The 13,434-nt window shown below is 40.0% G+C and overlaps 1 long non-coding RNA gene across 1 annotated transcript in view; it reads left to right on the top strand.

The window, feature by feature from the left end:
* Positions 1-13,434, top strand: part of LOC112668775 (uncharacterized) — a 29,335-nt gene continuing 15,901 nt past the window's right edge. Inside the window, exon 1 of the long non-coding RNA XR_003141867.3 lies at positions 1-269. This is a non-coding gene — a long non-coding RNA (uncharacterized LOC112668775). The remainder of the gene's footprint in view (positions 270-13,434) is intronic.

Raw genomic sequence — 13,434 nt, forward strand, 5'->3', positions numbered from 1 at the left:
ACGACTAAAAACTAGATCTAATTATGATGCTCAGTACTCAAAATCATTGTATATTTTTCTCTTGCCTTGTATACATCTTTTTTTTCTTCCATCTTAGGAAATCATCCACTGGATGCTAGGAGTAAACGAACTTCTCCTTCTCAGAACTAATTGTCTGGTGGAGATGTAACAAGTCAACAGACGATCCAGCCTGTCACAGTTGATAACAGAGTTTCATGCATACTCTTAAAACATCTAATCCTCCTTCTACACATCAAATTCTGGCGTTGGTATGTCATCTGACAAGAGGTTGAACTCACACACTGGCACTCACTTCCATTTGAGTTGCATCCCATTGTTCACACACTCATGTTCAATTACCAGAGTACTGGAAAATTATTTGGATATTAATTTGCTCTTATTTTGTAAAAATGCAATTGCAAATACTAGCTATAGGAAATGCAGGTCTTATAAATGCAATTTGAATGATATAAAGATGGAAATCATTAGGTGTGCCAGTAACTGAATCTCTAGCCTCAATCAGATATTCAGACATTCATGAAATGAAGTTCAGTAAACTGGCTGAAAGTAAAGAAGAAAATCTGAGAACAAGTATAGGATCCTGGAAATAGTCGTTGTTAAATGTGGTGGCTAGGGATCCCTGGGTGGCGCAGCGATTTTGCGCCTGCCTTTGGCCCAGGGCTCGATCCTCGAGACCCGGGATTGAATCCCACGTCGGGCTCCCGGTGCATGGAGCCTGCTTCTCCCTCTGCCTGTGTCTCTGCCTCTCTCTCTGTGACTATCATAAATTAAAAAAAAAAAAAAAATGTGGTGGCTAAAAGTTTAGGTATGTTTAGAAGATTTGATCTTCATTTTCCGAATTCCTCCTAAAACAGTAAGTTTATTGTTTGATTTGTAGATACATGGCCAGGTATGCTTTATGTTTGAAAGTTGGGACCTGCCTTTGGTGGCTTACCATTGCCTACAGAATATATTTTAAATCATTTATCACATCAATGATGTTAAAATGCACAAGTTTATAATGACATTAAGAAAAGAAAATGTAGGGGGTATCCCTGGGTGGCGCAGCGGTTTGGCACCTGCCTTTGGCCCAGGGTGCGATCCTGGAGACCCGGGATCGAATCCCATGTCCGGCTCCCGGTGCATGGAGCCTGCTTCTCCCTCTGCCTATGTCTCTGCCTCCCTCTCTCTCTCTCTCTCTCTCTATCATAAATAAATTAAAAAACTTTTTTTTAATTCTATAAAAAGAAAAGAAAATGTAGGGACATCCGGGTGGCTCAGTGGTTGAATGTCATGATCCCAGAATCCTGGGATCAATTCCCACATCAGGATCCCCACAGGGAGCCTGCTTTTCCCTCTGCCTGTGTCTCTGATGAGTAAATAAAATATTAAAAGAAAGGAAAAAGGAAAGAAAATGTACAAGTCACCTAGAAGTTGCTATAATAAGTTACTAAGTTATACAGTAATGGAAGTCGGTAAATAAAGAAAAAAAATCAAGCACTATGCTTCTCCTGTACAAATTGCATTTTAGGGTGACCAAAGTTGTTATGAAAAAGTTTCTTTGTATAAAATATTTCCAACTGAGGGACACCTGAGTGGCTCAATTAGTTAAGTACCTGACTCGATCTCAGCTCATGTCATGATCTTAGGGTCATAGGATCAAACCTGGTGTCAGGCTCCACACTCAGCATGGAGTCTGCTTAAGATTCTCTCTCTCACTCTCCCTCTGCTCTCCTCCACACACATGCTCTCTTTCTCAAAATAAATAGTAAATCTTTAAAAAAAATTTTTCCATCTGATAAATGTAAAAGAAATGACAAGAGATCATTGTGTAATCTCCTAATAAAATAGACTTAAATACCAATCATCAATGGCTGCTAAAACAGTAAATTAAAGATTGATAGAGCCACTGACAATTTTAACATCACTAAGATGTTTACTACTTCCCAAAATATTTTGAATTTAAATCCAATCAAGCATCTAAATGTACCAGTTTATGAGGACAAGGGAGAATGAGCAATATAGGAAAGTGTCAAAACAATACCAGAGAAGATGCAATCAACTAAACCCAGAATATGGAAAGTTCTATAGGACAAATTACAGGATTTCTTCAACAAATAAATTATCTTAATAAATTAAAAAAGATTTAAGAGACCTAATACCCAAATACAGTATGTGGATCCTGTTGTTTTTTTTTTTTTTTTTTAGATTTTATTTATTTATTCATGAGAGACAGAGAGAGGCAGAGACACAGTCAGGGGGAGAAGCAGACTCCCTGCAGGGATCCCGGAACTCCAGGATCACGCCCTGAGCCAAAGGCAGATACCCAACCGCTGAGCCACCCAGGCATCCCTGGATCCCATTTTGACAAGCAAGTTATAAACACATATATTTTTTAAGATTTTATTTCTTTATTCATGAGAGACACACAGAGAGAGAGGCAGAGACATAGGCAGAGGGAGAAGGCTCCTTGTGGGGACCCTGATGTGGGACTCAATCCCAGGACCCTGGGATCACACCCTGAATCAAAAGCAGACGTTCAACCACTGAGCCACCAGGTGCCCCTAAACAGATATTTTTGAGACAATTGGGAAATGTAAAGACTAGATATTAGATGATATTAAGGAATTACTGATAAAGGGTTTGTAATTTTGTCCTTGTAACAATTATACTGTGGTTGTGTTTTTGAAAACCGTCTACTACTACTGCTTAAGTATGGAATTCTATGATCTCCAGGATTTCCTTCAAAATATTCCATAGGGAAGGGGGGAAGTGGCTAGAGAGATGAAAACAAGATTAAGCAAGGATTGATAAGTATTAAACCAGAGTGATGGGTATGTGAGAGACAAATGGAGTTTAATACCACATTCTCTGTTTTTTGTGTGTGTTTTAAATTTTCCATAACCGGAAGTTAAATTTCAATCAATCAATCCATACCCTACATATGTAACATACAAACATACATAAAGGCTTTAGGGCAGTTTATTTCCATGCCTGACTTTTGCCCTGGGGAAGTGACTGAGTAAATGAATCCAAAGAACTGTAGTATTAGGATCCCTGAGCCAGTTCGTGTGGGTGCACTATCTAAAAGTATAATCCTGAGGAAAGGAGCGTCTCTCTTTTTTGTGGGACCATGGAGGGGAAGTGTCCCAGTAACAGCCACAGTGAGGACAGGAAGCAAAATCCAATTCCCTTCCTTCTGATGGGCTGTGCATTCATAGGCAATCAAAGTAGTGGTAGCTGAAGATCTTCGTTGCCCTTAGCTGGGGTCTGAGTTTGGGGTGTAAGTATCTCAGACTGATGCTTCATTAGGTATAAAGATGCTATGCTCAAATCCTGTGGGCAACCAGTGGAAGTTGACAAGAGCATTGCTTTCCAAGGGCATAGCTCGGGAATCAGCCATAGCACTAGATTCCCAGCTGCTACAGCAGCTAGGATAACACCTTCCAGAGCAGTCAGCCACCATTGTGATTGCTGTGATTCTTAGATTTACAAGAGAAAGAGGTGGAGCAAGGAGGAGAGAGGAGGAGGTCTGGATTTCCCACTGATCTAGACATGTGAGGCTTCCATTGACAAACCAAAGGCATCCCTATGTTGAATCACTGCGTGTTTGTCAGCTGGTGAAGCAGGATTTGCTCATTACCCAGCTCCTGAATTGCATGATTGTATCATTATATTTGATGGAAATTAGTCTGACTATGACTCAGAGGTATGACTAGAAAATTCCTCCTACTCCCTTGTCCCTTGTGTAATCTTGGACAGGTTGCTCTTCTTGAAATTAGGATAATAATACCTTGCCTCTCTACCTCCAGGGTTGTTTTGAGGATTGAAAAGATAATATGTGGAACTATAATTTTTATGAACTATCAAATGGTGTACAAATAGAAGGCATCATTATTACTGTAAGTGACTAGCTGATCCATATCTTAAAGCCCCTTATTTTCTTTGATTCTGTGTTAACAATGAATGTTTAATTAGTACATTATAAAATTAGATACTCAAGAAACAACTCCAGAGAAGTTTAGCATATAGTATGATCTTTCCGCTTTCTCTAATGTTACATAGGAATTCCTGGAAATAGGAAGATCTTATCTAGTTATATCCTTTATAGATATGTATCTCCTTTCTAGTTATGTCCTTGAATACATGCTCATCAATTTAGGAGACAGACAAGTTGCTCTATATTCCATAAATAATGTATATTACTTTATAATCTCAATTTCATAAGTCAATGTTTCTCCTGTCCAATAATGTATCACAATTGGGAGACTAGAGCAGAAGTTCACCAACTATATGTAGCCCATGCAACAGATCTGGCTACCACTATTTTTATATGACCTGCAAACTAAGAATTGTTTTGATATTTTGAATTTTTTTAATCAAAGGAAGAATATTTTATGACACATCAAATTCAAATTTCAGTGTCCATTCAGTGTCCAGAGGCACACTCATTCATTTATGTACCATCCATGATTGCAACAGCAGTTGAGTAGTTGTAAGACAGACCATATGGTTCACAAAGCCTAAAATATTTACTATCTAGCCCTTTACATAAATATCTTCTTATCCCTGGAATAGAGGATTCAAAACAACAAAAATTAAAAATAAAATTTCTAACTTGCTAGCTTTCCCTGGGATAAATAAACCTAGAATACATGGATTTAAATTATGTATATGCAATAAGAGAAATTCAAAGTTATGGTTTTAATATGCAATGACTGTTTAGAGTCAATTAGGAAGAAGTTAAAAAATATAATAAATACAATATAAATAGAACACAATTAAATCCTTAAAAGTATGTTCCCATTTTGCTCAATGTTGGTGGCAGAGTAAAGAGAATAGGGGGTATATCCATTCTGATTAATATATAGTAGAAACTGACTGTGGCTAAGGGAAATAAGTAGTTCATTGGAAAGAAGATTCATGAACAGTTTCAGAATTGGGGAGAGAGCTAGAGATCATAACACTTGAAAGGACAGGAATCAAAAAAAAAAAAAAAAAAAAAAAAGAAAGGACAGGAATCTGGAGAGCTCTAGGTCCTCAACAGCAAGAGACCCCATGTTTGCTCTCAGGGCATTTCCACAAGACTTCAGAAGCTTTCCATTTGAATTTTGGGGAGAACTGATGGGCCTAGTATAAGGCCCTGGAGCTAAAGGGATAGAGTAACACGATCGGAGTATTTCTGGAATCACATGGTTGGAGTGGAGAAATAAAGAGGCAGTAAGATAGGGGCAAGAATTCCAGGCAGACAAAACCAACAGATGTGCTCACAGGAAGCTTGCCAGGAAATGTGGGCTTTAACCACAAATTCAGCACCTTATGGGTTAATGCGAGAATAAGACATCTTATTGGGCTTTAGTTAGTTAGTTTAGTTTAGTTAGGGGTATTTCCATTATATGTTAGTACTAAAGGAGGGGTACAATTAAAGCCACCTGCCATAAAACTACTCATTGGCCACCATACACACAATATTTTTTTTGAAAAAATTTTTTAAAGATTTTATTTATTTATTAGAGATACAGAGAGAGAGAGAGGCAGAGACACAGGCAGAGGGAGAAGCAGGCTCCATGCTGGGAGCCCGATGTGGGACTCAATCCTAGGTCTCCAGGATCAGGCCCTGGGCTGAAGGCGGCGCTAAACTGCTGGGCCACCCAGGCTTCCCACACAATATTTTTTTAAAGATTTATTTATTGGGATGCCTGGGTGGCTCGGCAGTTGGACGTCTGCCTTTGGCCCAGGGTGTGATCCCGGGATCCAGGATCGAGTCCCACATCGGGCTCCTTATAGAGAGCCTGCTATCCCTTAGTCTGTGTCTCTGCCTCTGTGTGTGTGTGTGTGTGTGTATGTGTGTGTCTCATTAATAAATAAACAAAAATCTTTTTAAAAAAATTTATTTATTTATTTATTTGAGAGAAAGAGAGAGAGCACAAGTATGAGAGGCAGGGGGAGAACAAGAGAGAATCTCAAGTAGACTCTGGACAGGGTGTAGCTGACAAGGGGCTCAATTTGATAAGCCTGAGGTCATGACCTAAGTTTAAACCAAGAGTCATTTAACTGACTGCGCCACCCAGGAACCCCAGAAGATTGTTCTTTAACTTTAAAAAAATATTATTCCGAAGTGTGCCTGGGTGGTATAGTCACTTAAGTATCTGATTCTTGGTTTCAACTCAGTTCATGATCTCAGGCTCATGAGATCCAGAATCTGCTTAAGATTCTTTCTTTCTCCCTCTGTCCCACCCCCACACTCATGCACTTGCTTTCTCTCTCTCTCTCTCTCTCTTAAATAAATAAATAAATACATAAATAAATAAATCATTTTTATTTTTTTTTTTATAAATTTTTATTTATTTATTTATGATAGTCACAGAGAGAGAGAGAGAGAGAGAGAGGCAGAGACACAGGCAGAGGGAGAAGCAGGCTCCATGCACCGGGAGCCCGACGTGGGATTCGATCCCAGGTCTCCAGGATCGCGCCCTGGGCCAAAGGCAGGCGCCAAACTGCTGCACCACCCAGGGATCCCAAAACATTTTTAAAATAAACAAACAATATCTTCCATAGGATAAAATTAAAAGATAATTGTGTGACCCTGTCCCCACTTTTATTCAACATTGCACTAGAGTTTTCAGCCTGTGCACTAAGACAAGAAAGTGAAAAAATAAACATACAGATGGCAAAGAGAAAAAATGATCCTTTTTTGCAGAAAGTGATTGTATGCATATAATATCTAAAAGACTCTATAAATTATTATAATTAATAGGTGAATTCAGTTATGCCACTGGATGAGGGTCAGCCTCCAAAATTTCATTTTATTTCTATATCAGAATGTAATAACACCAAAAATAAAAATAAAATTTTAAAAATGGGACTATTGGAGCACCTGGTTGCTCAGTTGGTTAAGCGTCCACCTTTGGCATGGGTCATGATCCCCAGATCCTGTTTGGGCCCCTGCTCACCAGGGAGTCTGCTTCTCCCTCTTCTTCTGCCTCTGCCTCTCTCCCTGCTCTTGCTCTCTCTCTCAAAATAAATAATTAAAATCTTTTAAAAAATAATATGGGACTATTTACAATAGCATCAAAAAACATTAAATATGTGGGAATAAATGTAATGAAAGATATGCAACCAATTTCCTCAAATTATTTATAGGCTAATGCAGTCCCAAGGAAAATCCCCAAAGACTTTCTTTCTTCCTTTCTTTCTTTCTTTTGTAGAAATTGTCAACCTGATTCTAAAAATTTTAAAGAAATGCAACGGGTGAAGAATAGCTGAGGCAATTTTGGAGAAAAACAAGGAGAATCTACATCACCAGATATCACAACTTAGGAAGATAGCCAAGTATCCTAGTTTGCCAGAGTCTGGGGGGTTTTCTGAGATGCAATACTTTCAGTTTTAAAACCCAGACATTTTTTTTTAAGATTTTATTTATTTATTCATGAGAGACACACACAGAGAGAGGCAAAGACACAGGTAGAGGGAGAAGCAGGTTCCATGCAGGGAGCCCGATGTGGGACTTGATCCTGGGACTCCAGAATCATGCCCTGGGCTGAAGGCAGATGCTTAACACCTGAGCCACCCAGGCGTACCAAAACCCAGAAACTTTCATATATCAAATCATTATCTTGTATAACTTAAACAAATATAAAATTGTATGCAAATTATATCTCAATGGAAATATATCTCAATATCTCTGCAAAGGTGTGTGCAGATTGTACTAGGAAAACCAGGACAGTCACCCTGAGACAGTATAGCGCAATATTACTAAGATAGTTTGACACTGGCACAAGTATAAACAAGTAAACCAATGAAAGAAAACAGACCAGAAATAGACTCATACATGTTTTATCATTTGATTCTGACAAAGATGGCACAACAGTAGTCTATTTGGGATAGGATGGTCTTTTCCATAAATTGTGCTAAGTAATTAGCTATCAATATGGGGCAGTGGGAACTCAACTCCTAACTCATAACACAACAAATAAATTCTAGATGAATTGTATTTCTAAATGTGAAAAGTAGAGTAGTAATGCTTTTAGGAAAAAAAAATAGGAGATTATCAATATGACCATGATATTGGCCAAGATTTCCTAAATAGGAAACATAAAATGCTAAATATTAAGGGGAAAAATTGATAAATTGGACTAAATTAAATTCAAATGCTTTTCTTTTTTTTTAAGATTTTATTTTTAAGTAATCTCTACATCCAATATGAGGCTTGAACTCAACAACCCTGAGATCAAGAGTTGCATGCTCCACCAACTGAGCCAGCCAGAGACCCCAAATTCTTGTTTTCATTATAAAAATTATTTAAGAGGGGTGCCTGAGTGGCTCAGTTGGTGGAACATGCGGCTCTGGATCTTGGGGTTGTGAGTTTGAGCCCCATATTGGGTGTAGAGCTTACTTAAAATCTTTATTTTTAAAAAAGATTTCTTTATTTTAGAGAAAGAGAGCAGGAGCTATTGAAAGTGGGAAGAGGAATAGAGGGAGGGGAAAGAGAGAATCCTTAGGCAGACTCCCTACTGAGCCTAGAGCCCTGCCCAGGGTTCAATCCCAGAACCCCAAGATCTATGACCTAAGCTGAAACCAAGAGTCATATACTTAACTGACAGAGCCACTCTGGTGACCCAAAAATAAAATCTTTTTTTTTTAAGATTTTATTTATTTATTCATGAGAGACAGAGAGAGAGAGAGAGGCAGAGGGAGAAGCAGACTCCAGGTAGGAAGCCTGATGTGGGACTCGATCCCAGGTCTCCAGGATCATGCCCTGGGCCGAAGGCAGACGCCCAATCACTGAGCCACCCAGGTGTCTCCAAAAATAAAATCTTAGGAAAAATTATTTAAGAAAATGTTTAAAAAGCAAGCCAGTCACAGAGTGATTTACATATATATATAGCATATTATACATGTAAATATATATTATAAATAGATATATTTGTATTAAACATTTATTTTCATATATATTTTGAAGAAATATTTAAATATAAATATGTTACTATTCAGTTAATAAATTTTTAAATACCATAATAAATTAATAAATGAGTATAATAATAAATTAATTAATATTAACATATTTATATTTAAATATAAAGTTATATAATAAATATATTTACATATAAATTATATATATCTTCTCCCATTCTATATGTATCTGTGCATATATGCATCTATAGCTATACATATCAATATATATTTTTAGATATATATCTGACAAAGGGCTTATATACAGAATATGTAGAGCATTCCCGTAAATCAGTAAAAAGTGGCATATAAAATGATGCTTAACTTTATCAGTCATCAGAGAGATACAGATTAAAATCACTATGAGATAAGACAAACATCACCAAGTGCTGGTAAGGATGTGGGGCAATTAGAACTTTCATGCACTATCAAAAGTAGTATCAAATGATACAACCATTGTGGGAAACTCTTTGGCAATGTCTACTAAAGCTCAACACATTTATACTCTATGACTTACAGATTCTACTTTTAGGTAAATAGGCACCTAACATAAACCCTCCTTAATGGGTTTAGGCTTGGGACCATACATTCAAATGCATACAGAGAGAGGACAGGCAGTAATATCAACTGTGATAGACAACATAGAGTGTCAAGGACTGTGGTAGACTGTCTCCACTCCCTATTGTCTATGACAATTGACACAACTTGGCCAGCCTATCTCTGCTTACATTAGAACTTGTGGCAGCAAGGCTAAAGCCATGAAGGAAGATTATGTTGGGTACCTGGGAAGCAAGTATTCTTACTGAAGAAGAGACACAGCTGGCCACAGCTCTGCACACTGTCCAGAAGGATATTTTCAGTGGAAGTGACACAAGTAGATATATGCTGGACACCATTTGGCATAGCTGCCCTTCATTCTTCTGTTCACTTACCTCTGGAAACAGCCCTTGCTGCCATGTCTAGATCTCAGGTTTTGGCCTTTCTTTTTCTCAATGGCTGGTTGTTCTTGGGTGCACACCTTACCCAAGCCAGGTGCCATGGATGGATACAGTTGGTGCTCTGCCTAGATCCTAGATCGTCTTGCAAGGGCAATGGACCAGCCCCCAACTGCTCTGAGTGTTGGCTGCTAGCTGCTCACAGCTACCCCCTTCTTTTGAATAGCCTTGCCCAAAAATGCTTGAGAAACTATGCCTGCAGCTAATAACTGATGGACATGGGGGTACAAAAGGCATACTCCATTGCTTCAAAATGGGGTAACACTGCAGATTCCACTGTAGGATCAGACTGAAAATAGATTAACTTCTGTTCTACCCTGCTTCCCTCACTGCCTTGCAGATTTCTGCTGAAAGCACTCCCCAGAAAAATCACTTGCACCAGGATCCCTCTGCTGGCAGGGAACCCAAGCTAACTCACAGGACCTATAAGATCTTCTTTCCCCAAAGAGCGAGAAAGCCCAGGCAGGCTGAAACAATTGTACCAACACAACCATGGAGCTCCGCTCCTTCCCTTGCCAAGCTGTGGTTATTCAACTTTCCTTTGATTTCATAAGAGCCCCCAGGAACTTTCCAATAATCCGCCTTTTTGTTTAAGTCAGCCAAAGTCCATTTCTCTGCCCTAAAACCAGTATAACCTTAACTAATACGATGGGTAATCCAGACCTGACCTGACATGGACCCAATGCTTCATGGGATAACATCAGTTGGAATCCTGAGGGAAAAAAAATAATTGATTACCCTTTCTATTCCCTTAGCATCAGTAACTAAACATGCTGCTGGGCACACTCCCCATCTTGTAATCCTCCAGGAATTTGCCTTGCTAAGGAGCTAATTTGTTACCCAAGACTATGCTTCCCTGAGAACTTCTGGATTCCCTGGAGGCAGGAAAAGATAAATTCCTTCCACTGGACATCATCCTCTAGTATCTCTCGTTTCCAATCCTACCAGGAGGCTCTAGCATCTCTCTGAGACTTCTTTTTTTTTTTTTTAATTTGTTTTTTTTATTTATTTATGATAGTCACAGAGAGAGAGAGAGAGAGGCAGAGACACAGGCAGAGGGAGAAGCAGGCTCCATGCACCGGGAGCCTGATGTGGGATTCGATCCCGGGTCTCCAGGATCGCGCCCTGGGCCAAAGGCAGGCGCCAAACCGCTGCGCCACCCAGGGATCCCTCTCTCTGAGACTTCTTATCCCTCAAACCTACTTTTCTACATCCTCATTCTCTGTGTGTGTCCCCGTGTGCCATGCATATGCAATGTGTTTGCACACATGTTGGGAAAGCAGGAGGAGGTGGTGGGGAAGTCACAGGTGGATAGCCAGAGTTCAGATCATTAAACTAGGGGTTATAAAGAAAGGGTGACACATTATGAGCCTGATTAGTTCCACTCAGAATTGTTCACTGATTCATCAGAAAATTGATCCTCTGACCCAGACTCTCCCCTCTAAAAGGCAGCTTTTGTTAGAGCCAGTAATTGTGCCTCTGCAGCAATTTTATGCAGTTTAGCCCATGACAAGTTGCCACCTGAGCCAATGTGGATCTAGCAGGGTATTTTAAGATATTAACATACGTTCTATTTTCCAGTGAGCATGTCTTCCTCTCCCCACACCATTCAGGCAGACAGTCCTGTGGTCTCAGGGGAGGCTTGCTGTAGAGTGACAAGTGAAAAGTGGACAAGTCTTTCTAGCTTGCTCCCAGTGACTGGTAGATGTCATAAACTGATGGTCCACTGGTCTTAGGGTGTCTACAGAGAAGGTTCTTTTGGTCCACACAGTACTTTTTCTTTCTTTCTTTTTAAAATTATTTATTTATTTATTTATTTATTTATTTATTTATTTATTTGACAGAGAGAGAGAGAGAGAGAGAGAGCGCGCACAAACAGGGGAAGTGGCAGGCAGCAGGGAGCCCAACAGGGGGCTTGATCCCATGGCCCTGGGATCATGACCTGAACTGAAGGCAGATGCTTAGCCAACTGAGCCATCCCCTCATAGTGCTTTTTCAGAGTATGGTTTTGGCCACAGAGGGCTGAGATCCAGTTTGCCACAGTCCCTAGCACTCCTTATTGTCTATCACATTACCTGCCTGGTTTATTTCTGTGTGCACACAAATCTGTGACTGTAGGCCTAAGACCTTTAAGGAAGATCATATTCTCTGCTTAAGAAGCAAACATTCTCCTCTCTGAGGAAGGAACACAAAGATTAAGAGAGGGAACATTTCCATCAGAAGAGGGAAAAGCTCCGTGTTATAGGCAATAATGAGCCAGAGCCTCTTCTTAGCACCATGGAGAGTGAGAAGAAGCAGAGCCCACAGTTTAATGCTGGGTCCTCTGGCCTGGACCCGCTTGGGTCCAAATGTCTGAGGAGGTGGGGAAGTTACAGAAAGGGCTGCTTTGAAGGAGCAGTATTCCCAAAGCAGGAAAGAGGGAAAGAAGTATATGCAATGGCCTAAGGTCACAGTAAGGAAGTTTTCCCTCCCAACCACCCTTTTTGTTTTTCCCATGTGACTCATCCACTGAAGAGATATTTATTAAACATGCATTATGTGTCAAGCATTGTTGTAGGGACTGGGGACATGGCATTGAATAAACTTTTGTGGAGCTTTTATTAAGTGGTGTCTCTCTGTCTCTGCTTCTATCTTTCTCCAGCCTTTCATCCAGATTCAAAAACATCACCACCATGTTTTACCTCTTGGGGTAATTTGGATACCCCTTTGCCTTGAACAAGATATAGAAAATTGTCTTCCCTTCCTATGAATCTAGAATGAAAGTTCTGAAAAAGCCATGAGATCTGAGGAAGGCCTCCCACCTCCAGGAAATGGACACTCACATGTGTGGATATAAGCTCTAGCAGTGTAGCAACTTGGTCTCTTTGGTCACTGTTGCATCCCCACCAGTGCCTTGAACAGTGTCTGGCACATAGTAGGTTCTGAATGCCTTGTTGAATGAGTGAATGAATGAATGAATGAATGAACAATAAGTTGAAGATTGAGCTGGCCCCAGATGCACATGCCTGAATCCCTGTCCAGTCTCTTTCCCAAACTGCAGGTTAGCAAAGGGAAAGTCAGTGGTTCTTAGTAAGGGTTTTAAACAAAAGACTAAGTGAGAGAGAGAGAGAGAGAGAGAGAGAGAGAAAGAAGATTCAATGACCGGGACAGTTTCAGAAGTACATCTAACCATGGCAGATGTCTAGAGGAGCCTGATCTAGTGGAAGCTGCCTTGAACTGCACACGATCTATAGAAATCCCCCCCAGAGCTTCTTGAACTAGTTGCTCTTACCAGGAAATAGGTGCATTTTGGGGGTAAAGGGCTCCCCTAGGGAAAGCTTCCTATTTACCTAGAGCCCCTCACCTCCTTGGCGTTCTGTTCTTCCACTCAACATATAGCAGATCACCCAGCTGTTACCTGACCAATAGTGGGGCTCTGAGCAAACAATGGAATTGGTAGCCTCAGCTCTTGGCTCCAAGGGGTTTAGAGACTTTCTGAAACAAGAAC

This window comes from Canis lupus, chromosome 23 (genome assembly GCF_003254725.2).
Source record: "Canis lupus dingo isolate Sandy chromosome 23, ASM325472v2, whole genome shotgun sequence".
NCBI lineage: Eukaryota > Metazoa > Chordata > Mammalia > Carnivora > Canidae > Canis > Canis lupus.